Source organism: Pezoporus occidentalis, unplaced genomic scaffold, assembly GCF_034315485.1.
Source record: "Pezoporus occidentalis ecotype Australia unplaced genomic scaffold, CSIRO_AGI_Poc_V1 ctg27, whole genome shotgun sequence".
Lineage (NCBI taxonomy): Eukaryota > Metazoa > Chordata > Aves > Psittaciformes > Psittacidae > Pezoporus > Pezoporus occidentalis.
Window position 1 is genome coordinate 8,988,767 of NW_026914611.1, and position 27,224 is coordinate 9,015,990.

The following is a 27,224-nucleotide window of genomic DNA, read 5'->3' on the forward strand; positions in this document are numbered from 1 at the left end:
ATAGAGAGGGCAGATGCACGCCCATCCTCTCATACTCTGCAGTGGAGTCACCCATTCTTCTTGGCATCCGTAGGCAAAAGGATAGGCAGAAATCAGTTTAATTTGCAGCAAAGGGAAGTGTGAACATCTTCATTGTTTTGTAAAACAAAAAAGATGTCTAATTGCACAATGAGATAAGTCACTAAAGGAAAAATATGAGGTTTCTTTAAAGCAGGCTAGGTAAGCATCTGCTATAGGGCCTTCATGAGGGGTGTGGACTAGATGAACCCTGAGGTCTTTTCTAGTCATTTTTTTATGCTACAGCATTTTTTTTTAGTGCTATAAAATATACAGAGATGCAACAAAAAATGAGAGGAAGAGGAACAAGCAAAGAATAGGAAACTCACTTTCCTACCTCTATACTTTGTTAAGCTGTATTTGCACCTTATCCTCCAGCCTAAGCATCTACACCAATGAACATGTTCCCCCTTTGAAAAATTCATTTTCTCTTTCTGTCTTTCTCTTTCTTTCTTCCCCTCTTCCTCTCCCTGTCCGTCCCGTCCCCGTCCCCCCCCCAATCAGGAAGGCCTGCAACACTGCTATTTAGAGAGATGAAAAAGTCTTTATATTTTCATGGAGCCTTCCTGACTACTTCCATGTTCTTCTTAACTCAGTGCACCTTTGACTCAGGAAGCAAAGATACCCAACTATGGTGGGCTGGAAAACCAGGGGGATGGTCTTCTGAACAGACAGGTACCCTGCTTCATCCACCATGCATTCACCTGCAGAGGTGGTCTGTCTCCTGAGGCACTCTCCCCTACCATTTATAAGAAGCCACGTGTGAAGGGCCTTCTCCCATATGCGCATCAACCCCTATTCCAGTCAGAAAGCCCAGTAGATGCTAAAGGTGTAACTGGGCAGTTGTGACTCCCAAGGTATGTTTCCTAACAGGTACCGATTTTATGCATCAGAAACACAGCAATGAATCCAGAGCATCAACTCTGTCATGTTAAGGCACACTCCTCCTGCTGCTGCTCATGTTCTGACAAGGTTTATACCCTTTAAAACCTTTTTTTTTTTGAAGTTTGCATCTTATTTTAAAATAAATTTCCCCCAGATGCAAAATCATCTCCAAGAGGCAAATAATTTTTTTCATTGTATTAGAGAACATTTGCAAAAATCATTGCAATTCTCGTATTTGAATCAATTTCAGACTAGTGTAATGTTATCTGAGGCTGTCGGGCGTTTTTTGGTATTATTTTGGGTGATTTTTAAAGTGGTGCATTCTCTGCTGTTGTAATTGAATTGTCTGAAACATCTTGTTTGCAGAGCTGTGAAATATTTTAAAGGCATCAATTGAAATGATGAGGCATTGTCCAAATTGAAATTTATTTCATCCAAATCTGCCCAGCCACGTACAACCTGAATTGTATTTGAAATTAAATCTCTGCATTAAAATCTGCATTGCTGAGCCTCCCGCTGGCAGCCACCGTTCTTCGGAAAACTGACATCTTCCCTGGCACTGATGGGGCAGGAGTTCTCGTGTGGATATTACCAATTTCCTACCACTCTTCGAGTATCGGGACTTTATGGCAATATATAACTAAGAAGTACAAAGGCTGCGAGGTGTGTGAGGAATACAGGAGGGGGCCACCTCGGGTTTAGTAAGGATAGATGTTTTTGTCTTGACACACAAGGGTGGAAACCATTTTACAAACCTCTATTAAAGCAGCATATTGCTGATGTCACAAATTATGTCATTTTTCAGCAAGCTGTTAGGTAGCAGCAGGATACTTAGAGGTCCCAATCTGAGTTCACAGCTTGAGGCCTCATCATCCATTGAAGTCAAGAAAATACTCCAGTCCCCTGGCCCTCTGTTTACAAATAATATATCAAGAATCAGGATGCCCACAAATGAACTTTCAGGCACTGAGCTAAAGGAAATGCATCTCTGTGTATTTTTTTTAATATATATGCATGTGTACATGTTACACATTTGTCCATATGTGTGTTTATGTGCATTTGTGTGTAGTACAATTGAATTCCACAGTTTGCCATTAGATTTTTTTAAACAAGCATTGTTTTTATTCCTTGAAATACAGACCTGATTCTTCATGACTAATTTTGCACACAGAATCCCCACCAAAGCTGGAGATATCCACATAGAAAAGGGGCATAAAGTGCTCCCATTCATTTCTCCTTCTTAAAATAGTGAGGGGGTTTGTTTTAATACCTGGTACTTCTATAATATAAAAGAGCTCTGTTTAATAAGATACACATAAAAACAGATTTATCTATAACAGAGTTGAGTACAAAATAAAATAACAGGAATGTCTATGCACATATTCACTGGTACAGCAGAATAGCTTGTTAGAGGCTCTCGGCATCTCCTGGATGAACCATATTTACACATATATGTGTATTTTCCCCCACTAGAGTGGAATAAGCTATCATGTTTTTCTAACAACGCACATATACCTGGAAGACGACGGCCTACATTAGAAGACATAAAATACATAGCATGTGGCCTGAGGTTGTGAAACAACCCAAGAGAAGGAATTAAATTCAAAGCTAACGGTGCCAAACTCATCAGTGAGTGTTTTTACCCCCCTGTGTATTAGTGGGAGCCAAAGATGAGTGTCAAGGCACAGCTTTGAATTCCCTGACTTTTGCCAGTGTTAACATCACTCCCTTAACAGAATGAGGGTATTGGCAGGGATTTGGATTAGATGGCCAAGCAAGGCATTTGTATTCCCACACTCACTCCCTAAACTGATTCCAGTATTTTGCTACTCATTTACTGACATGGTTGGCTGTAACTTCCTCTACTGCAAATGGTATTACAGGGCTGGATTAGCTTCTCCTCTATAGCATATCCCTGATGTAGTTGCCACTGCAACTCTCCCCCACTATCTGTACAATAAATGCCATTGCTTACAGAAACATGATTACAGGATTAGAGTTATTGGGCCTTCACCCAGACAAACACAGTGACATAGCATAGCACTGGCACCTCTGAAAGCTGCACTGACCTCAGGCATCTCTACATCAAAGGCCACGGCCACAATCTGAGCTTCATTAGCTTTCAAGCCTGAAGTTACAGGAGCACTACTTCCTCAGCCGCTAATGGGAAACACTCTCCTCCATTTGCTGTTGAGGTGTTAAAAGTTCCTCTTAACATCAGTTACTGAGCTACAGCTTCACTGGTATCCCAGTAAAATAAAAATGACTTGTGGTGTGGGAGCTGAGTTCAAATCAAAATGCTGTGTTGGACATCCCTTATTCAAGAAAATAGCAGACACTGGTGCAGGGGTGCTTTGGAAGTGAGGACTACAGGGGGAGGCGCAATCCCAAATCCCAGACTTGGAGCTATAGGAAAATTCCTGCAGCTCCTGAAGGGTTTCATATGGTTGTAACTGACTGTTTAACGACTTAGGTATCTGAAGGATGCTCTGGTTTTCATTTGTAGGATGTGATGCAGATGATGATGCAGAGAGGGAGAGCTTGGAGCTGGCTGCGGTTCAGAGCGCGTGCACCATCGGGTCTGCACTCACTGTGAGAAACCTGTGAATTGTGCTGAGAACTCTTCCAAGCCCCCCCCCTTGCTGATCTGCACCTACAAGGAGGAGACTCAGGTGCCAGCATTTAATCCCACAGAGAGACAAGCTAGTCAGAGAAAGAGCCACAAGGTGGCAAAGCACTAGGTAGGATCAAATAGAAGTTTTGCTCCTAGCATAAACTTTCTGCATGGAAATGTCTTTTAAATTGTGGTGCACCTCAGTTCCTTCATACACAGCTGAAACATTAGTAATTCCTCTGTTCTGTCTAGATGATGCATTCTGGTACACAGGTCACCACCATGTTTGGAGAGTCCTAGCATACTCATTTGGGTCTTGAGTTCATTATCCTAATTGAATAGTAATATACAAAGGATGTGGCTTCATCATCAACTTGCACAAAGAAGCCAGCTAGGTAGCTAGGTAGCATGGAGGAAGTCCTAAAGTTTCTTCTCCATAAGAGTGTGAGAGAAATACCTATTCCGTGAAAATACTTGAGAATGGTAGGACATAGTCCATCGTGGTGAGCCCAGAGAACTAGGAAATGGCTTTATATGAGAATGAAATGGCTGAAATATATCATTTGTGTTAAAAGACCTCAATAACACTGAAAAAAAAAAGTAGAAGAGAGGCAGAGGGCTCTCTTCTGAACAGAGAGCTCTCTTCTGAACAGGGTTGAACCCTTTGCTTTCCTTTCTTCGGTCCAAGTAGCCTTCTATGCTGCTTTGTCTATGGAATTTTCATTTTCATTTTTAAGCTGGCATGGAATAAAGTGGTTTGCTTATGAGTCTCCAGACTGAGACAACTGGATAAGATGGGCTGGTCAGGTGCTGCTAGGGATAAGGCTAAGGAATTACAAGGCTGGCCTCTGGAGCTAAGCTGCGCCTTCTCTTCAGGAGGTAGGATACTTCCCCAGGTCTGAGGAGCTCCTTGAGGCTGGAAGATTTAGTGGACTCAGGTATTAGCAGGATCACATCTCAGCTCCAGAGTTTTTCTCCAGCTTGCATTTTTAATAAAGCTCAGAAGCTGAAGCTTCAGCTGGCGAGTTTAACTTAATCTCTTGGGTTTGTTCTGTCCTAAGCAGCCTGTTCATATTGTCAGAGCTCATTGCAGTTTCTCAAGATTTAGGCTGGGTTAGGAACTAAGGCATGATTAGAAACCAGAGTAAGAAGAATTCAGCTGATTTTCAGCTAAGCACCTTTTCACCACAAAGAGAGATTTACAAAAAGGCATTTATTTCCTAGGAAGTTGTCACTGGATTTCCTTTTAAATTAAATTACCATCACTCAAAGAAATAGGAAATTCCTCTTTATGTGTGCATTTTTCATGTATTACTGATTCTTTCCAGGCTTTCCCTTTGCCGCATGCTCAGGGCAGTGACCCCCATCTCAGGCACTGCAACAGCTCTGTGACCAGCAACGGTTTAAGTGTTGTAGCAGCCACTGCTGCTATAGCAGAAATCCAAGCCCTTCACTTTGCAAACTCAGGAAGCCTGTGATGTTAATTAGAAGCACTCATTCCCTTTACTGAGTAAAACCAGGGGTGGTGTGTAGGCATAGGTTGACCCAGGGAGGAGAAAGAGGACTTTTCTCCTTGTCAGCACCAGCAGCTGCAGCCCTTACTGTTACTTCACATGACACAAATGCAGCTCTACAGTCAATTCCATTTCCACTTCCCATTTCCATTATTTTCTCATCTGCCTCTCACTCTGGACCAGGGCAGCCTGTAGAGTGTGGTAGAGTAAGTGGACACAAGAAGGGATGACAGTGGTATTGTGGTTCAGGTGAGAGTGTTGCCTTTTAAAGCTGTCATGTTCTATAGAAGTGATTTACACAAATCTTTTACGTGACTCTCCTATTGTCACTAACGATTATTACCATAACAATTTCAAGGTGGTCAAGGCTCTTTGGGAGGATCTAATCCAAAGCCTAGAAAGGCTGACAGGAATTTTAAACACAAAGTTTAAAAGACCCAGAAATGCAGATTCTAAGAATGTGTTTAAATAAGAAAATAAAATGAGGGAAGAAAACAGCTTCTCTCTTCCTCTGGCTTGCCAGCATGCTTTGACAGAAAACAGGGATGTGATCTCAGGAACACTTGCTCCAGCCTCCTGTTCATCAGTAGCAGGAAGGCCTGTCAAACCTGTCAAGCTCCTTGAGCTCCTGGGGTTTACAGACTTCTCTCAGCAACCCCAAGCAAAACCACAATCCCATAAAGAAGCCTTTTCAGTAAAACCTTCTGCCATTTGCCTGAAGCCAACAAACCACTCGTTTATAGAAAAAAAAAATCTATTTCTCATTTGGAAACATCCCTTCCCCCCGTGCTTGCTCTCTCCTGGTGAAGCCCCAAGCCATGGCCTTGAGGGAGCAGTTTTCTACTGAAACCTGCCACTGCAGGGTATGTCAGAGCCCAAAATCTGCAGTCCATGCAGAGACCAAAGTCTTACAGGTCCAAGGAGAGCCTGCCTTGAGTAAAGACTGAAGAAACAGCCACCTGGCTTCTGTCAGAGCTCAAGGTCAGTGTAGGACTGCTTGCACTCAATCCTGTCCCTCTTGGTACTACTTTTCTAAGCTGCTTGGCTCCAGCTAGCTGCTAAGGTGTGCATCCCATACTATTTGATGAAAGGTCTAGAAGAGACACCCAGGCTGTCTGGTCTTTGCCCTTCCTTTCATTCCCCACATTGCCTCATCCCCTCCCAGCAAGCTGCTGCAAAATAAAAGCTCTCAGATCATGGCCACCAGTCCCAGCCTTTGCCCTCGTGCTCACGGAAAACGGCAGTGCCACTGATCCAAGACTCCAACTGGCCCCAGCAAGAACCTCTGCAGTTCTAGGGACCAGTGCTAGGTGATGGTGTCTGATACAGTGATAGAAAAAGTCATAGCCCCAAAGGAAGAGGGCAGATGGGAAGCAGCAGCCACTTTCGGAGGCATTATTGGATTTATTTGAGTTGCAGGGGTGCATTCTGTCCTGAGTGATATGCCTAACTATGGGTTTGCCAGCTATTTTTCAACATCACTTTGGGCTTGACCCAACTGGCATATGTCTTTAGCAATTATCTGACTAGCTAAATGTCAAACCACATACCTTGATTTGTAGGTGGCGGATCAGAGCACAAGACACCATCATTTTTTCACGTACTTGCTAGGAGTAACAGAATCATACTCAAAGTCCATAATAGCAGAACCATACCAACACCATAATAAGCAAATGCATGATTTCCTAATGTGAGCAAAAAGTGGCAACTTCAAGCTGCAGTTTATTCACAATATGGGAGACATGCTCTGGCAAGAGTTAAGCAGTCATCAATACACGTATCCTAAGGGCAGAAGTATAGCAGAAGCAAAAGTCTGTTGATAACACAGTAAACAACAACATCATGAAGACTGAAGCAAAACATAAAACATACCCTAAAATACAGGTTTTCAAAGCTGGCACTTAGCCTATGCTGTGAGCTGAAATTCTGTTTCATTTTATATCTATTTTAACTTAGCATGCAAAAATACACCTATAGCCACCTGAATCAATGCTTGAAAACCACAAACCATATTTAAGGTTTAGTTTTCCAAGATGTATTCATGTAAGGCAAAGAGGGATTTTTTCTACATCCTAAGAATTAGCTACAGACTGTTCAGCAGAGGCTGCAATGTTCATACTACGTGAAAAAGAAAAGGTGTATTGTCAATATTAACTTGCTCTTCTCCAGAGTGCAAAATATAAAAGCAAATTGAAAGGGAGAGCAGAAGAATCTGACTCACTTCCTTAAGACCCAGAGCTGCTGACTCCATAAGCAGGCCCCTTAAGAGATGCAAGTAGAAATATGACAGACATCACGAATTAATCTCCAGTTCATTACCCAAGGTCCCATGGATTGGGACTTCTCCACAGAAAAGGGACAGAATACATGTTTCAAGATAAGATGCATCACAACCATGGATTTTATCCAGAAATGGTGCATAAACCTATATGTTAAAAATCAGATACAACTACTATACTTGTTGATTTCCTGTATGTACATATATGAAAGAATATGAATGTAGCAAGAACAACTGATAAGGTGCACTGACAAAAAATTGTTGCTAGCCTTTAATCTCTTTTCCCTTATGTTTTATGGTTTTCTTATTTAAGAACAGCTGTAGTTCAGGAGGAATAATGGCCACCAAGCCAAGAATCCTGTCTCCAAGGGTGCATGTGCTTGATGCCTAATGAAAAGGATAAGGGCATGCACTGACACTTCCAATGCACCTCTACAGCCCGCTCACCTCCTCCGTCTGTAAGGGGCAGTGAGATGCCTCAGCTCATTGCACCACCTCAGACGCTGCACCAGCAGCCATCTTTATTTTGTAAGGATGAGAGAGCCCTTACAAAAAGTGTGCAAAACTGGCAATCAGGACATCTATCCATTTACTTGTTTCCCAAGCAAATAAGATGAGTAGTCGCTCAGGCACAACCATGTGGAAGTCAGTGCTTTGGATGTTAAGTCATGTTTTTCAGTATATCTGGGCTTGAAAAATGCAGAGAAGAGTGGGAAAAGGTGTCACAGTTAACATAAAATGAACCATGTCCTCAAAAATGTATTTATGAGAAGAAAAATAGCCAGTACTTTGCCTCAGGTTCATGCACAATGTACTAATACAGGGGTGACATACAACTGGATTGGGGGAGGCAGAACAGATCTCAGGACTGTTCACTTTGCCTGGGAAAGAGTTGTCAGGATACACAAAACCAATGCATGCCTGAGGCAGCCATGTTGGCTTCTGCTCCACTGGAAAGGGAAATGTTTGCCACATGGAAGCAGAAAACATTGGCAGGAAAATAACTTTAATTTCCAAATTTTAAAGAGGAGTATTGCAAGCAGGAAGGAAAAAAAAAAAAGGAGCAGGGAGAGGGAGGAGGATAGCAATAACATTCACCTGGACTCTCTGATTTCACCTTCAGGGTCTGACCCTATGATGGGTATGTTTGAAACTAATTTATTTGTGAAAGAGACCCTAAAGGTAACTTTTGAACACAAGATAGGGAAAAAGCAGGTGCACCCACTGCCTGTGGGCTGGGATGAGGATGAGCAAGGACTCCTTGGAGGAAGACAACACAGCTCACCCATACCACTTAGCAGCACAGAGACCTGGCTGTTTACAGATTTATATGGCAACTTATATACATATATACTGGGAAAAGGCAGTGTAAGAAGCCTCAGATGTAACGCTCTGCAAATGTACATCCTTCTACATTTCTTCTGGTGTCAGCCCTGTGTCAGCTTAGGACCCAGGAGAAAGATAAAAAGCATATTTACGTCTAGCTAGTGCCATGAGAGACTGACAAAAGCTTATGAGACATTTTGTCTGATCTACAGCCTTCCACGCCTGTTGTCATTTGCCTCCTGAGCCTAATGGAAACCTGCCCTGGATGGTATGCTCGTTGTTATTGTTTCAATTTCCTTGTCTTTTATTTATTTCCCTTGCTCTCAAGCGCCATTCGATGGTCCCATTACTTCCTGCTGACCAGGGAAAACTATGAGAACAAATAGTTACAGTGGATTAAAATACACACACTATCACAAGAAAAACAGAGGGAAGGGGGCAGGGGGCTTGCTTAGCAAAGAGTGGTGGAAGTCGTGGGACAGAGAGCTGCCAGAAATACTGAAGTGGGGTTTTATGTCAAGACTCATTTGAGACTTGATCTCTGCAAGGAACAGAGCTTCTGAATTCTTCCCATGATGGTATTGCAACATGAACCTGCATATATTGAATCAGCTCAGTGTTTCCTTTGGATTTTAAATAGAAGTTTGTTTGAAAAAAGTGCAAATGACAGTCCTTGGCAGTATGAATTCTCCTAACCGTGCTGAAGGAGGAGCTGGTCACAGCAGAAAGAGGAAAGCTTGCACACAGCAAGCATCAAAGGTGCTACATTGACCATCATCTTCAAGGAAGACAAGAAGTTTGCTAAAATGATGGGCATCATTAGCCCCCCATCTCTAGGGCAAATGAACCCTGTGGTCCAAGCTTGACCCAGGCTACGGCAGATTGTATCTACTGTATTTGGAAATTTTCCTTTCTAGCATCTGTTAAAAAAATTATTAGCAGGTGCTGAAAACTGCAGCCTCCAACCCAGAGACCTGGAGCCAAAATACCAGAGGGGAAAAAGTCAGCTCTTGACAACCGCCTGACTCCAGGCTTGGACAAGCCAGAGAGACAATCTGCTGCTAGGGGAGATGCCAGATCAGAGGAGGGAAGTGGTAGCACCTCGTGCAATTAGGCTGTTTTTTTCTTTTTATTTTCTTTTTTTTTTTTTTTTGGAGCTACAAGTGGCAAGGGCCAATTCCTTGTCTCTGTGAAGTTATAATCCTGGTGATCCCCTCTGGTGCCATTAAAGAGTTAGACCTGATCAAAACAGGTTAGGCTGTTACTTGTGCAACACCCAGAATAACAAACTGAAGTCATTTAACATTTGCTGTGTAAATGGCACTCCGCTATGTATGTATATCCCAGTGAACACAAGAGAATAAATTCTTACATGCCATGTAATTACACACACACTCATGTAAAAATGAGCTGATGTAAAATAAATATGCATATAGCTATGCCTATGCCTATTCCAGCCCCTAATACAGCGTTATTGCATTGCCAATGTGTTGACATAAAAATGCAGTTTTATGTATTACATCTAAATAGAAATGTGTGAAAAGGGGTTTTGTTTTGGCTACAGACCAGTCTCTTAATATAATTATAATTTTTACTACTACTGCTACTACTACTGCCACAGTGAATTGGGAGCCCCCTTGGTTCTACCCATGGTACAAACAGCAAGAACAAGCCTGACCTAAAAAGACAGGAGAGATGAAAGAGGGAGAGAGGCAGTGTGATTTCTCCAAGCTGGATTAACAGGACAGAATATGCATGTAGGATTCACCTCTCTTAAATTCCATTTCTCAGTGTGGCCTCGGCCCTCCCTGCTACTATTTCATACATGGCTTTCCTAAGGAAGGCAAGAGGGAAAAAGGTACTTTACTGATGCAATGAGGAGAGTGGATTGTTACAATCAGGGTGACTCTGCTCAGCATTTTGCAGCAGAGCTGGAGGGAACTAGCAGTCCAGGCTGTCCTGGGTGGCCAGGGCTGGTGACCAGTGGCCATGGCCATGATATCTGCTGCTGGACAGTTTCCCCATGACACTGCAGGCCACTGTAGCAGGTTGATCAGGTCACAGACATGCTGCTAAATATGTAGAGGTAGGAGCCAAGCAATCATGTCTTTTCCCTTTCCTAACTTGCCTGCCTCTATTATGGCTATAGCACAAGACGTTGTGCTGTGCTTCAGCCTGAAAAATCAGAACCATGTCTCTCGTGCTCACTCTTTGACAGTTGTCAATCTAGAAGAGTTTTTAAAAAACCTCTCCAAAGACAAAACAATGCTCCTTTGAGTGCCATTAGATGTTTCCCAGATCTCTTGTCACTTCATGCTGGGGTCTGTTGGGTGCTTTATGAAAAAGCCTCTAAAAGTGCCGCTTTCTTTCCAAGAAAGGCTCACAGCCCGCGCAGTTGGGAAGCATCCTCACCGTGGCCATTGCTCTATACCAACATGATTGTTCAGAGGTTGCTGTTTTCTGCCAGCGCTGGGGCTCGGAAGATGAAATAAAACAAAATGAGAGCATCTTTCCCTGCCCCTCTGGAAAGAAACATTTTGAGAGGAAGGGGCAGAAAACGCAACACGAGTCTACTCAGCAAATGGCAGCCTGCTCACAAGGACTACGAAAGCTGTTTGCCAGGAGGCCAAATGGATTGCCTGCAGCTCCAAGAAAAGAGATACTATTTGGTGCTTAAAATCATGTAAAGAAAACAAAGGATGACTGCTACATGCCTGCCCATGATAGTCTGGAGCACTGCACTGTTGTGGGATATTTATGCCAAACAAATGGCAGCAAAATACCAGCGCATCGATCAGGGCGAGCTGGTTGTGCACAGGCATGCCTGCGGGACCAGCCTCCAACAGCTCACCATGCGTTAGTAACGCATCGAACCCTGAGGAAGGAAGGACATCGTTCTCATTATCTCCATTTGCAGGTGTTGAAAGGGAGGTTGGGGAGATTTGCCACCCAGGGCATGTCAGAGCTGGGATTAGTGGTTATGGGTCCCAGCTCTCAGCCCCGTGCATAGACCATGCCTCTTGGAACAGATTTTGGGGTAGATTTTTATTTCTCTGACACAGAAGAGAACAAAAGAACACCTTGCAGCTTCCACTAAGGGAATTATTTCTTCCTACCAATGGGGTGTTAATTTGTCTTAAGGGCACTGTGAGGATTAACCAAATTAGAAATCCACATTGTCAATTAAAATTTACTATTGTCCCAAAGAGACCCAAATAAAATATAGGCTTTCTCAAGCAAGAATAACCATGTCTGCAACAAGAAGCATCATTTAGGAGGAAGTCCTTTAAATGATCCTCTGCTTTCAGTCTACGTCCATATAGGCACATACACAAGTCATTTGCACATGTACAACCAAAAAAACACGCTTTGGTCTACACTCCCTCCAAATACTGCTCTCGTTTCAGACTTTCTTTTTTCCAGGTATCCAGCATCAATCCTGCTCTGAACCCCTTCAATGTCAGGAGGAGCATGAACATTTCCTACCTCATTACTGCCTTTCAAAAACAGCCACAACCACAAAAACAAGACCTTGGGGAAGAAGACAGGAGAGGAGAAAATCTCTGCATGCACAAGCAGAGCCCCACCTGCCAGTTATCTTCCCTCCTTTGTGCTTTGAAGAGGCATCTCACCTCTTACAAGGGAAACAAGTTTGTCGTGTCAGTAGTTGTGTCCATGCTACCCTCACCTCCGCTGAGGTGATGACACTTTAGGCCTGGCACTCCCTCCTGGCACTTTCCTGCTACAGAAAGATTATCAGTCCTGAGCCAGACTGACTCCCTGGCATCCCTGGTCCCTCCCAAGTCCCACATCTCCCAAACCATCCTTCAAGAATGCAGTGCTGAGGAGATGGCTAGACAGTAGTGACTAGACCATGACAGCAATGTGAGTTTATAACCTGACAACAGAGATTTGACTCTGAAATGGAGTGGATCCCATTATAATCTCTGCACTCAAAGGCAGACTTGAGGTTTAAATAATCTTTGATTGCAGGATAACATCCTGAGTGTATTTTAGCTTTACTGAATTTTAGTATACGATCTGTTCCTGACCTTTCTCAGCTGTGAGAGGGAGATGCTCTCCTATGGCCCTGCTTGCTGCTTTAACGCCGCCTCAGTTAATAACACCTGCTGGAGAGACAGCAGCATCTCTTGGCAAACTAAACCTGCACAGTCTCGGGAGTCAAAATCTGCATATGTATAGAGCGCGTAAGTAATTATTAATGCATAACACGTCCCCTCTGGTCATTTAAATAAATTATTGACACCAACGTCGCCAAGCAGTGAACCAGGTGCCACCCCAACTGTAGGTAAGTGTAAATTATCAGAGTGCTTGAAAAGCTCAAAACCTTCTGAAAGCAAAAGAAGACTCACGCAGCGCTGGTGGTAAAGACGTGTGCATGCACATACATGTCTGTGTATGTGCATTATGCATGTATGCACACTTTAATGTTTATACACCATCATGTTGTGATCTTAATCATTTGTTTTAAATGGATCCCTATAGCATCTATATGTGTACATCCAAGTTTTGCACTTGCCGTGCCAATTTTTATTTCCACATAACCTACAAATTGCTTCTGGAAAAGTGTAATCCTGGTTTTACCTCTGTATTTTAAAAATCATTTCCCTGTGTATTATCTCTTTGCAGCTTTATACATTTATGCTTTTACTCTCCAAATGCCTTGACTAGAATGCTATATCCCTGAACAGAAATATATTCCCCCCTGCTATTTTTCTGCAGGAGCCTGGTTCATTCAGAAACAAGGAAAAAAGTACAAATGATTGTTTTTAAATTCCCTGACATGCAGAGCTCAGACAAGCCACAGATGCAAATGTGGAAAGCAAATCTAGTGCTGGCATTATGAAATGGCTGAGTTCACTGCGCTCATAAGCCAGCACCTTTATTTAGGCATGGTTGTAAGCTGCCATTTTGATATAATCTCTGGTTTTCTGGACCAAGAACACTGAAGCTGGCATGATACATCTACCGCAGCCCCCCATAATACCCAGTCATAAATCAAGTGCCCTCTGTCAGTGCTGATCTACGCTTGCTCCAAGAGCTGGCAGCCACAGACAAGCCTGCACATCCATGTCACTGTCATCACACAAATCTATCCCTTTTGTCATACGGGAGCATCAGGGCTCTGTGCCAACCCAGCAAATGATACTGCTGCCCTCCATGAGTCAGGAACTTGGTGCTGGTGGGAGGCACCCTGAGATGGAAGGTGCCATGCTATGTTGGAGCAGTGCAAGGGTAGAAGTGGGGTCCTTTTCTTGGGAGGTGAAGGTGGCCCTCCTCAGAGGAGCAGGCAGAAGGTGATATCCAAGAGGCACGTCCCTCTCCCCTAGGGAGGTCACAAGGGATGCCTGAGGACCAGCATGGGCTTTTTGCACATTCATGGCCTTTCAGCATTATCCTTTCCAGCCCCACATCTGGGCTGTTTCTCTCCCTGGACAGCCAGAGAATGGGACACATGTTCCTCCCCACCCCTGTCCCTGACGGCTTGTCAGACCCAAGGGTCCTTTGGGGAGAAGGGATGCTGCAAGTGATGCTTCCAGTAGGGCAGCAGGTAAGATAGGCTTGACCTGGCCAGGAGAGCATAATTTGGATATTAGAAAAAATTTCTTCCCCAAAAGAGTGATCAGGTATTGGAACAGGCTTCAAAAGGAAATGGTGGAATCACCATCCCTAAAAAAACATGTAGATGAGGCCTTTAGTGACATGGTTTGGTGCTGGACTTGGCAGTGCTGAGAGAATGGCTGGACTTCATGATCTTAAAGGCCCTTTCCAACCTAGCTGATTCTATGATTCAGACCCATCTTTTCTGAAGCTCAGAACAATTTTTTTTAATAAAATCCTCTACTCCCCACTTTTAATTTTATTTAGATTGAAAACATGGGCAATGTTTCTTAGTTCCTCAACAGATGGGCAGCCAAGAAAGGGTGGAAGCAATGCCTTAACTCCTAGGAAACTTGGGACGCTACTTAGGTGGCGAAATAATAAAAACAAACCAAACACTACTAAACAGGCCACTCGTATAAAACTGTATCTGCCATTAAAGGGGACATTGCTGACACTCTGTGTCCTAGGCTCTGAGGTCATAAGGGGTTGGCTGTGTCCTTGGAGAGCTCAAGGGAGAAGGCAGCTGAATGCCAACAGCATTGCCTTGCTTTCAAAGTAGTTTTTCCTTTCCCTATATCCTGGAAAAATCTCTGTGGATTTTACTCTCCTAATGAGCATGATCTGAGGGTATTTGGATGAGGTCAGTGTTCGTGTGGAGGGGAGGGTTGGGTACCAGGTGTGTGTACATGCACGTGTTATCTGTGTCTGGTGGGTTTTCAGTTGCGATTGCAGAAATGGTCTTTCTTTAGGGAGAACACAAAGCAGAAGAGGAGCAGCCAAGAGGCAGATAAACTCACAGTGGCTTACAAAACAATGAATTTATGTGGCTATAAAATGCTGCTAAATCCTTAGCTTGCCAGCTCATGAACATCTTGGGGAACTGAAGCTAGCCACCTCCCTGTTTTACTACCACAGTGGAAGAGCTCTGCACCCACAGTTCCTTCTTGTATTTGGGTTTAGCATCTTGCCATTCCCTCTGATTTCTGTGTAAGAGCAGCCTGGTGCAAGATTGTATGCACCAAGCCCAAAGCTTCACCTCCAAGCACTGCCCAGCAGGCTCGTATCCTTCAGAAAACCCCAGCTGCCACCTGCAAGCACCAAACCCCGCAGGTTTGACAGGGGTTAAGGTTAAACTCAGCCCTGGGTTAGATTTCTCTAACCTCTGCAGAGTACACTAAATGGCAAAAATATCTGTCATGCAAGTGTTGCCAACTAGAGAATAGAAACCAAAGTCCTGATGAAATAAATGGCTGGGGGAAAGGTGTTTGCAAAATCCTGGGCTCCTTGCCCTGAGCCCTTGGTTGAGTGGTGGCAGAGCATAAAATAATCCAAGATTCCCAGGGTCTGCATAACACACAGTACCAAGGGAGACTTTTTCTGTGATGGAGGAAAGGGAAAAGAAGATTCAAGGGTTTTCCCCAGCAGTTAGGCTGTTGAAGCCAGCAGCTGGTGCTGCCCTGGCTAGCCACCAGCTAACTTGGAACCTGAAGAGCTGCTCTGAGCCGAACCTACCTCCCTGCCCTGCAAAAATGAGAACATAAAAGCTGAAAGGAAGCCCCCTAAGAAGGAAACTGGGCTGCAGTAGAGTCAAGGCAGGGAACCCTTACCCTCAGTCCGCCCTGGCCCTCAGCAAGCCAGGAACCAAGGCTGTCACCGAGGCTGTGCCTAAGCCTTGGGCTGGATTGGGTTGGTTTGTGTTTGGTTGTGGTTTTCAAAGAGAAATTTTGTGTCATTATGGAGAGTCTGCATTTTTTGTGGGATTCACATAGTCCTTAATTAGGTTTTATCTCTTAGCAGAATGAAAAGAGGGCTTTTATTTCATTTTACTTTGCCATTTTAATTTACTCCCGTTCCTGTTTAATAACTGGGAAGGGAAATGTTAAACAGCTACTGTAAAACTTTTGGTAGCATGGCCCCAACTTTCAAACACTATCTGCTGTCCAAGCTGGTGACAGTGGGTGTCTAGGGAGCCCCTTCCAGATTTGGGAAAGGGAAGAGCTGCCTGAATTTGCCCTGTTGAACCTCTTTTCCTCACTAATTCCCCCAGGAGGCAGCTTATTAAAGATGAAAAGGGTTGGCTGCGAGGGGGTGCAGCCCCCAGTAAATGGATATTAACTCCCTGCCAGCGATTAACAGCGTCAGCTTCAGAGCCTGACAGGTTGCTAGTCCGAGGGGGCAGGTACAGGCAGGGCAGGCAGGGACAGGCAGGAGAAGCAAGAACAAGCAGGGCAGGTACGGGCACGTCGGACTAGCACAGACAAGCATGGGCAGGAGCCGCCGTGGCCGGGCAGGACGTGCCATGGCGGGGCACTCACGGGAGCACCTGACGCCCACCCATCCAAACGGGGTTTGGGCGATAAAACACGTCCGATCTGGGAACCTGCCCCCAGTTCAGTTCCACTGAACGCCGCGGCTACGGCAGGGGCAGGACACGGTGCTAGTGTCACCTCTGCTCCTCGGGGCCGCGCACACCAGGAGCTCTCACCAGGGCGGCTGTTCGGCAAATTCAGGCTCTGGGTTGCGTTGGGAGGGTGCCGTGGAGTCCTTTTTTCTTTCTCCCGCACCCCATGGGACCTACGTGCTGATTCCCCCTGCTTGCACTTAGCGCTGCCTTCTCCCCTGCATCTGTCCCCCCCAGTTTCCATACCAACGCTCTAAAAACAGCACCCTGCAAAATGCACCGGCCCCGCTGACCTGCGTGGCCCTGTGGACGAAGACGCTCCGGGACGGGGTCGGAGAGAAGAGTCCCAGTTTTGGCAGCTCGTCCCAGGGCAGAGGCGGGAAGAGAGCTCTACCCTCCCCCCCCCCCCCCCAAAAAAAAAAAAAAAGAAAAAAAAATCCCTCTCTATTTCAACGGTTTGGGTTTGGTCTCTGCTCTCTTTCCCCTGCCCGCCGAGAAGCGAGCTGCCGAGCTGGACTCGCTTTGCGCCGCCACGCAAGCCCGGCCGCCGCGCATTCACGCTCACCGCCTTCCCGGTGCTGCCGCGGTAGAAGTTAAGTTATCCCAACTGCGTCTCCAAGCCCCCTCCGCTCTACTTTTCGACCAGGAGAGATAGGATATGTTCGATATACTCCCTTAAGAGCTTTAATATTAAAAATACTTAGCAATTAAACCCACTCCGCCTCCCGACTGCTCCGCGCAACTAAAGCTCCTCTTCCCTCTCCTCGTCCTAGCTGATATACAGACCCCATTTTTTTCCCGCTGTTTGTGTGAATTCGGGAACCTCCGGAAATCCCCGGCACCTGCACGATTCCCGAGAGGTGTTTTCCGGGTTTTCCATGCACACATCACACATCCCTGTCGCGTGTTTTATCACCCGTGTCCGAGCGGCCCCGCAGCCGTGCCACAGTTCCTGGGTGACAGTATTTGTGCGGCGACCCCCCCCCCACACACACACACACACTGTCTCTGGGTCTCCTTCCCCCGCTCCCCTAAGGTCCGGGCCTGGGCCGACGGGAGACCAGGGATGCCCGACGGCGCGGTGAAGGGCAGCTCCGCCACGGGGGCATCTGCAGTCTCCCGTGCACCTGCCCTGACCCGGCTCCGGGATCTTGCCGCGATGGAAACTAAATCGCCCCCCCCCCGCCGGGAGGAGTCGGCCCCGGGAAGTACCGACGGGGCCGGTCGTCCCGTTCCCCTCTGCGGGTTTCCGTGGGGAAGGGCCGGGGCAGCTGTGGGGAGGAGGAAGCGTCTTTGCAGGTGAACAACCGAAATGTGTGCAGCGAGTGAGGATCAGGAATGAGGGTGTCGCCAGGGCCGAGACACGGTACCCTCCACATATACATCCCTACCCGCCTCCTCGGCCTTGTTTTTTTCCCGTGGGTCCCTATCCCCGTGCCCACCCGCGACTGGCTCTGCATGGAATTTGCAGGTGTGCTGCCACTTCTAACAGAATTTAAACGTCCCCCACGTTGGGGGGGAAGGAGGGGAGCGGGCGGCGGACAGATCCCCCCAAAACTGTCCCCGCTCCCCAAACCCCATCCAGCCTGGCGGGATCCAGCCCAGCCCGTGGAGGGCTGCAATGCCCCTCTCCCCCTGGGGTTGCCCGGGGTACTGCCCCTCACAGCGCCGTCTGGCCCAGCCTCTGTGCACAGCGCTGCTGCCGCCTCTGCGGCGGGAGAAAGAGGCTGGGGCTGTCGCCTGGGGGCAGCCGTGGGGCGCCCCACGCGTGGAGCTGCCTCTCCGTGGGGGAGGCCTGGTTGGTTGGGGGTGTATTATTCCTTCCCCCCTCCCCTCCGGCGGTCACGTTCACCCGCGTCCAAGGCTTTTCCTGCCCCTTACCCATTCCTTTTTCTGCTTCGAACCCCAAAAACCGAAAGCCTCCTTGCTGCCCCCTCCCCTCCCCCCCCGGCCTTCTGCAGCGCAGAGCCCCTCTGGTCCAGCCCCCCCTCCCAGCATCCTCACGGACATTCACGCACTCCCACTTCTAGCCCGGCTCCGGGGGCCCGTATTTATGCCCCGCCAAGCCATCCAGGCTGAGAATGACCCTTTTCCTCCCGTTCCCCCCCCACCCCCTTCCCGGCCTCCGTCCCACCCTCCCGTCCTTCCACCCTCCTCCCTTCCTCGCTCCCTGGGATCCGCTGCGGGCCTGGGAGGGATGGGGGTGGGTGGGGGACACGCACGGGAACGGGGAACCGGTGCCTCGTCCGCACCGTGTTTGTTTTCCTTTCCCCCCTGAACTCTAGATTAAGACGTGAAGATTACACTTTTATTGTGGCGGCCGAATAATACCACGAGTCAACACACACAGCAAACAAAAGTGCTTGTAGTACATGGCCAACCCCGCTGGGAACCGGGCTGCGGGCTGCTGCAAAAATCAAGCTCTTCAGTGCTAATTACAAATAAATGATGATGTGCTCACTAAGTAATTGATTTAATGAAGTTCCTATGAAACTATTAAAACCGGGTAGAGGTCAGGCTGGAGACGCCCCAGAGCGCCCATTGTGGGATGTTTAACTCCGCCAATCTCCTCGGAAAGACATCGGGGCTAATAGGTGAAGTCACAGCTGGTTCGGGCTGACTTTTTGCAGCACCGGCCGGCACTGCCCTCCCCAAACTCGCCCAGCGGCAAGCACCGCAAGTCTGGGGAGGTGAGTCCCCCAGGCACACCCCTGCTCACCCCTCCCTCCCCGCATCCTCTCTCTCTCCCCTCATCATCAGCCCGGAGTCCCCTGGTGCGGCGTGCCCCCCGCTTCCTCCCCGGGCGCCCACCTCCGTCCCGTCGGGGCTGCGCTGGGTACTCACTCGCTCGGCCCGGCCGCCTCGCCTGCACCTCAATCAGGCGCCTCCGCGGCTCTCCCCAGCCTAATTAAAGAGGGGGGAAGTGGAGCTCTGGACTTGCGTCTACCACTACAGGGCGGCTGTAATTCCAACCCCCCCCCGGCCCCGACCCCCCTCTTCCACCCACCCCACAACCCCCCCGTGCACTCACACACACACTTCTTGAAGAAACTTAAGCTAGGATGCCAGGTAGGGTGCTTGGGAGATTTTGGCAAGGTGCCTGGAAGGGGATGTGTGCCCATTTTTCCTTGAAGGGTTTTCTTGTTTGAAAGGCCATTTGGAGCGCTTTAGACGGGCTCGCCGTGTGAAAGGAGGAGGAGGAGGAGAAGGGGAACACAGACTTTAAGGGGGAAAAAAAAAGGAAAGAAGAAAATCCGGCTATTGGATTTCCCAGCCCCACGCTCAGCTCTGCCCCCACTCCTTGCCCCTCGGGCAGGGCAGAGAGGAGGTTCCCCCCCTTCCCCATTTAGGAGGGCCCCTAACATGGCCCTAGCTCTGAGCGCCCTTTGGAGGCAGTGGCTCCCCGCTGACTCCCGTGGGGAATGGGTGACATCCCCATCCCCACCTCCACCTGCCAAAGGACCTCTCTGTCCCCCTCGCGTTTAATACCCGGTGCCTTTAGCAGGTCGCAAACTAGCCAGGGAAAAAAGCAGAGCTGTCCCCCAATTTGCGGCCCCGCTGTTGGCCTTTGCTGAGCGCGGAGGCGATGCCCCCCACGGGCAAAGCCCGCTTGCCCTCCAGCGCTTTCTGGGAGCTCTAAGGGCTGGGTACCAGAGCGCTCCACCGAAGCTCGGCCGGGACAGGGGCACAGGGACGGGACCAGAGAACGGCTTCTCCCCAAAATGCGGGGTGCCTTTCGGGGCGGGGGGAGGGCTGGGGCAACCGCTCCCTAACTAAGGGAAGGTAAATCCGGGAGGGGCAAGGTCGCCAAACCTCTGTGTGTCCCCATAGCTGCCGGGGACTCTGCCCTCACCCGCCCCACTGCCCGGGGTGCCCGTTGGGAGTGGGCGTCCCCCCAGATTCAGGGGCGCCCGCAAGCACCAGCAGCTGCTTGCCTGTGGCAGGGGTGCAGCCGGGAACACGCCGCTGCTCCCCACCCGTGTGCTTCTCCCGTTCCCCTGCAGGATTTTGGGGAGGGCTGCTTTTTTCTGTCTTTTTTTTCCCTTTCCTTTTTTTCCCCGTGGAAAACGATTAATTTGAAACAAATTAAGCTCGCCCGCCTCTTGTTTGCCAAACAGGCTGTTGGCAATGTGCAAACAGGCTTTCACCCCGTCGCGGTGCCCCTGCTCCGCTCCCCACCGCCCGGCTCCAGCCTTGCCTGCCGCACCCTCCTCCTCTTCCTCCTTCTCCTCCTCCTCCTCCTGCCCCGCCGTCGCCTCCTGGCCCTACAACACAACTTGATTACTATCTCCCCGTCTCCCTTAACGCACGATCCGGGGTTTCTCTTCAGCCTCTAAATAAGAAGTGACACATGCAGCACTAAACCAACGTGTGGGGAGAGCTGCCGACTGAGGCAGGGGGGAGGCTATTGAGGGGAGCGCTGCGAAGAGACAAAGCTGGGGGCTAGTGGAATCAGATGCAGCCCTTAATTAACACCATCTTAAATAGTCCAACAGGCACTGAAGACAAAGTTGAAGAAAGACTTTAAGGCTGAGTGCCCCTCGACAAGCTCTTTTTTTTTCCCCCCCTTGTGTCATTCAATATTTAATGCACTGTGCTTATAATGCTACTACTGGTGCTCCTTTCTCAGCAAGTACATTATTTTTTCACGGTGCCCATGGCCAGGGAAAACCCTTTAGGCAAAGAAAATCAAAATGTTTGTTGTTTTGGATGACTTATAACTCTTGTTTAACACAAGCACTTTCAAGAAAGTATAACAGGCGCAGCCTCTAAAGCAAACAACGAAATCCTTGTGACAGAGTAGGACACAAAAAGCACATTGTGTTATGGACTATCCCTTTTCTCTGCTGCTAGATGGGTGCCTGTCTGAGGCTGAACACCACGATGCCATTTTACTTTTGAACTATTGTTTTTGAGTTATGCCATGTGGTCAAAAGGAGAAGAAGGGAGGTTGTTTCCAAGCTCATAAGACAAACGAGTTGCCTTTCATTGAACTACCCCAGAGCTCCTTTAAAACGAGGTTTAAATGTCACCTCCATGTTTTTAATGGACACAGGGCTTCAGGGGCGACCCTTCAAAGCGCCTTCGTAATAAACGACCCTTATTAAATATGTCTCTGCCTGGGAAAAACACTTGGAAGAGGAGAAAAAAGGGGGAGTGAGAAGGGGGGGCTCCAGCCGAGCCCGGGCCGAGCCGAGCAGCTCTCCCACTACGGGTGCCTGCCGTCGGGGGGGGACACAGGGGGTACCCCCCTCGTCCCAAACCCCCTTTTCTGCCCCCCCCCCCAAAAAAAAAAAAAAAAAAGAAAAGAGGCTGAGTGAAAGGTTGGGGTGTTTTCCTCCTGACTTCTTTTTGTCCTGAGGAGAGCGGCGTCTGCGAGTCTGAGCTGGGAAGTTACTGATTTGCAGGCTGCATGTTAAGGCAGCCCATGTAAGTAATTTCTGCGGGCATCCCGGCAAAGGAGAACAAATCGTTGACAAAGGCGAGCCCTTTCAATTCAGCAGCGTCGTTAGGGAAACCAAAAAGTATTCTTCCTATAATAAGTTCCACTTCAAAGGATTTCTCATTCAACGGTGACTGCTTCGCACTTTTATTAAGTCCGGGCTTTTTCACTTGGCGGAATCATCTGTTTGGTTATTTTTCATCGTGTTTATTTTTCACCATTCACACAGTACTTGTATTAAATAAACAAAGAACAATCGCTCTGCAAATAAAAGTGCTTAGGTGGGGGGAAAAAAGAAGGAGGGAGGCAGCGGAGGAGGAGAAGAGCTGGAGATGGAGCTTCTTCCTCGCTTATTTTTTTATCTGCTGAAGTTGGGGATGGGGGGGGTGTCCTGAAAAAGGGAAGGGGGGTTGGGAGAGAGGCCAAAAAATATGAGACGTTCTGATGAAGTGAAAATTGACTGCGCTAACACGGCATGAAACTAAAGGTCAATGCAACTGTATCTTAATAGAGTGTCTCGAATCGAGGTGGACTATTTTAAATGCAGCTTGCTTTTGCTGCGCTCATTGCCATAGCAATCCTAACGCTCCATGTTGATGTACCATAAAAGCAGTAGTTTGAATTTCAAAGAACCTGCCTTTGAACTTCTCTCTGCCTGATTAGGCGCTTGCGTGGGGTGTGTGTGTGAACCGCGGGAGCGGGGTTTGGGTGCCGGCGGGCGCGGGGCGCAGCACCCCGCGTGTCCGTGTCTGTGGCTGTGTGTCCGAGTGAGAGTACGAGTGTGCGTGTGCCAGCACAATCTCTGACACCTCCTGGTCTGCTCTACCACCGGGAAGTGGGGGGTGACAGTCCATCCTTCCCAGCGCCTCACAACTCCTCCAGCAGCACGAAACACGGACCAACAACCCACCCTCCTAAAAAAAATCCCTGAGTGTCCCTCACCACCCCCAAAAAGCAAAGCAACAACTTTCCCCGGGTGGGGGACTCCCGTGTGAGCCCAGCATTTCATGCCCATGGTGGGTGTGTTGAGGGGGAGCAGCCCTGTGGGTCCCCTATTTATTTCCCACCCCCACCCCCCGATGCCATTTCCCACACTACCTAGATTTTTTCTCCCCTTCAAAACTTCGCTAGCTCGGCTCCAGTCTTTAAAGGGCAGAGGGGCAGAGATGGTGTGTGGCGAGATGTCTCCCAGCCCCAACTACAAAGGTAGATGATTTAAACAGTGTTTGCTAGGACCACGTTTCGCCTAGGAAAAGATGAAGTCTTTGATGATGGCCAACTCGGTGTCAATAAGTGGTTTTCTTTGAGCCATATTCAGATGGGAACGTCTTGCTTTGCCAATTGCCATAGAAATCCTAACACACCATGAAGATTGTCCAAGCGCCAAGCCTTCCGTTCTGGGCTAAATTACTTTGAAGTGGGGCAGGACGTGCACTGGTCAATGTTAACTCTATAGGGCGGGCAGGGAACACTAGGAGAGAGGGGCTGGGGAGGGGGAGAGCCCAAAATAAGAAGGGGAAACTTGTTTTAGACACTCTATACAAGGTTCTGCTCATTGTCAGATATCTTTTATCTTTTATATTTCCCATGAATGATTCATGTCTCGGTGGCTTTGTGTCGCCCTCCTTTTCACAAGAAACTTCATTAGAGAGCTATAAGTTTTCCCATTGATTGGAGCCCTCATTTATGAGTGTTTTTCTGCTTCGTATGTTGGTTATTGTCATTCTGCTTGAAACAACTCTTTGCAACCTGTTTCACCTTTACCACATTTAACAAAACTGACTTAAAAAACACTCTAACCTTTTGGTGAAACTGTTCTTGACATTTGGACCAGTCATTTTCGAGCACTGGTATAATAGGGGGGTGGGGAGGAAGGGATATCATCCCGGGCTACTTGTATTTATTTTATTAAAATATAATTTTTAAGGAATGAAATAACCCTGACGATCCTGGAGGATGCTGACACACGACTCTGCCCAGATTTTTTTCCCAACAGCGGGTTTCACTCAGTTTTCCTCTCTCGAAAGAGAAATACGTGTCCTCCTGAAAACTTTTATTTTTCCTTCCCCCCCCCCCCCCCCCTTCCGGTGATCTCCTGGCGTTATTTGTCGGCTGACCTGACTCTGTATTTCAGAATAATCACCTGTCATACGGGTTTGCCACTATGGCTTTTACTGCAGAGTAGTGTTACTCAGATTACTAGGATCCGAAGAGGAGGCTGAGACGAGCATATTTTTTGTTTCTCCAACAGAAATATTATAATTTTAATTGATTTTGTACTTTGGTGAGGTGTCCTTGACAGAAATGAACAATATCGTGTGGATAGAGGATAAATACTTGACTTTTCTCACTTTTCTCCGTGTCTTTATCTATCTATCTATCTATCTATCTATCTATCTATCTATCTATCTATCTATCTATCTATCATATCCGTCTGTCTGTCCTTCTCTCTTTTTCCCCTGGGTATGGAAAGTCAGCAGCATAGCACCCAATTGCTGCATTATGAGGCGGCAGCCCCCCAAATCCTGCCTGTGTGTTCCCACCACAACCACCACCATTATCCCGGCTGACTTCCAGGGACAAGTACCCGCGAGATTACAGCTTGAGGCCGCCGGGGGGAAGCAGGGACGCCTCGGCCCTGAGCATCCTCCTTCTGCGTGGCTCCAAACAGAAACGTAAATCCGAAGAAGAACCTTATTTACTCACACGTTTCGATGGGGAAAAAAAAAAAAATCCAGGGTATCTCAGCCGCCCCCCAAATCTCCCAGTGCTGCTCTCGCCCTGAGAGGCTGTGGCTGGATCTGACTCTAGCTACTGACCCCGGGGGGGGGGGGGGGGGGGGGAGTCTTTTGGTCTGCTTCTGCCCCTCGTCTGTCAGTAAGGCACATGCAATACGTAGAAATAATATTTTTTATTAATTTGCATGATTTTCTTTCTTTTTTTCTTTTCTTTTTTACTTCTGATGGGTTTTACAGAGATGAAAAGGTAAATTCGTATTATTTTATTTCGGAGGTATCATGTGTCATAAAATGGACGGACAAGTGTGTGACCCTGCGTGTAGCAAGTACATAAAAATAGTGGCATATCCCCTCGAGCCATAGTTTTTAAACCCTGCCATGTAGTAATGTATAGTGCAATTTGTTGTTGAAAAAAACAAAAAATGCATAAATTAAAAAGTTCGTTTATAAATCAGCACCAAAATATCTCTGGTAAGATTACATTACATAAATTATTCTTTAAAAAGTCCATACCTTACTTTATTATTTTTCTATTTATTCAAATGAGCTTGGAAAAAAAAACGAATAAAAAGCAAATCGAACGAACTTTAAAAAATTATTTTCTATTCAAGTTTCCTGTTTGTTTTCAAAGTAACGCCTGTGTTTCGATCCAACACAACAATATGAAGACAACGTTTAAAAGCTTCCAGAGTGACAGCACCATGCACTGTACTAATAATATAATACCTCTATGAGCTATATATATATACACCAGCACCAACACACCGCACGGAGGACATGCAGGAAGAACCTGTTTCACATTACATCGTTCATTCAAGTAAGGTGAAAAATATAATGCTTTTTTTCTTTTTTTTTCCTTTTTTTATACAAACCACAGCATCATCAACAACCAGCTACCGCCAAAATTAGGGAGAGAATTCTTTGGTGTGCTCTGTACTCTTCCAGGAAAAGAAAAGGGGGGGGGGGGGGGAGGAAAAAAAAAGGGATGATGTCAGAAAATAAATTAATTCTACTATACAAAATAATCGCGTTCACATACACGTTATTAACAATGACAAGACGACATCCACCATTCACGGCACACAAGCCACATTTCCACATGCCCGGGGGGATGGGGGGGGAAGGCTGCCGTTGCTCCTCTCGGGGTCTCTGAGGAGGAATTAGCACTCTTTAGGTTATTTGCCCCCCTCTCCTGATGGACGGGCGATGGGTGTAGGTGTCCCTAACCTCCCTAGCTCCCGCCCCACACCCCTCGGCCTCTGGGATGGGCGCTAGGGGCTGAGGTTTAGGGGGGTGAAGGGCACCCTGACCCCCCCAGCCTTCTCCCCCCTCCCCGTTTCTTCCCCGCAGCTCCGGTCCCCTCCTCTCAGGTGATTCCACCCGGCCACCGCAGGGAGATAGTGAAAAGGATAGAGAGAGGAAACAAACCTAAAATATATAGTTACATATAAAATAACAATTAAAAACTCATACCCTATCCCAGCGCCCCCCCTCCCCTCGCCGGGCCTGGAGGGGGGGGGGTGTCTCCCCCTCCCAACCCCAAACTGACTGCACAGGAGGCTGGAGGGAGCAAGAGGCAAAATCTTCCTCTGCGAGTCGAACTTTAATATATTAATATTAATAATAACCACAGTAATAAGAATACCAACCCCAGGAAAAGGGGAATTAGCTGTCAGTTTCTGCATGTTTGGTTGGGTTTTTTTTAGGAAAACCCTAAAATGTATCACAACATCGCAGTTGTCAAATAGCAGCGGTTTTCTTTCATTCTCCGGCTCCGTTTTAGGAGCCCTACACGTACAAACCGTGGAGGAGCGGTAAGGGAGTGCTGCATCTTTTGTCTTCCCTTCCCTAAATCGTTTTCATATGGTTACAGCTAAGGGAGAAAGAAAGAAAGAAAGCTGGAGAGAAAGTGCCCAGGTGGGACCCCACGACTCCGGGAGAAGCCAACAATTACAAAGGAGCTGAGCTGCAAGAGGGGCGGGAAAATGGTTTTATTTCATTTTATTTGAAAGGATGTGTAACCTGTCCTCGACTGGCCGGAGCTTCGGCAGGTGCTGCTTTACAGTCTGGAGGCCTCTGCAAACCTGGCACTTTACCCAGGCTGGAGAGGAGACACCGGGGGAGGGGGGTGGCAGCTCCAGGATTTGAAAAGCCGCTGCAGGGAATGGCAGGGCCCTGACTGCCCCTGCTCAATGGTCAAGAGCAGCGCCGCATGGGCAGGGTGGGAGCCAGGCATCTCCTTTGGCACCGTCCCTCTGCGAAGCGTGCGGCTCGGGTTGCTGGGATGGCCCAGCGCGGCGTTATTAACGCTGCTTCTTACCGACAGAAAAAAAAAAGAAAAAA

At 47.5% G+C, this 27,224-nt stretch overlaps 1 long non-coding RNA gene across 1 annotated transcript; it reads left to right on the forward strand.

The window, feature by feature from the left end:
* The first annotated feature begins 1,408 nt into the window (after positions 1-1,408).
* LOC134166778 (uncharacterized) lies at positions 1,409-12,272 on the forward strand. The gene is made up of 4 exons (XR_009965991.1): positions 1,409-3,683; positions 7,662-7,876; positions 8,887-8,942; positions 12,098-12,272. It is a non-coding gene; the product is annotated as an uncharacterized LOC134166778 (long non-coding RNA).
* Positions 12,273-27,224: the final 14,952 nt, after the last annotated feature.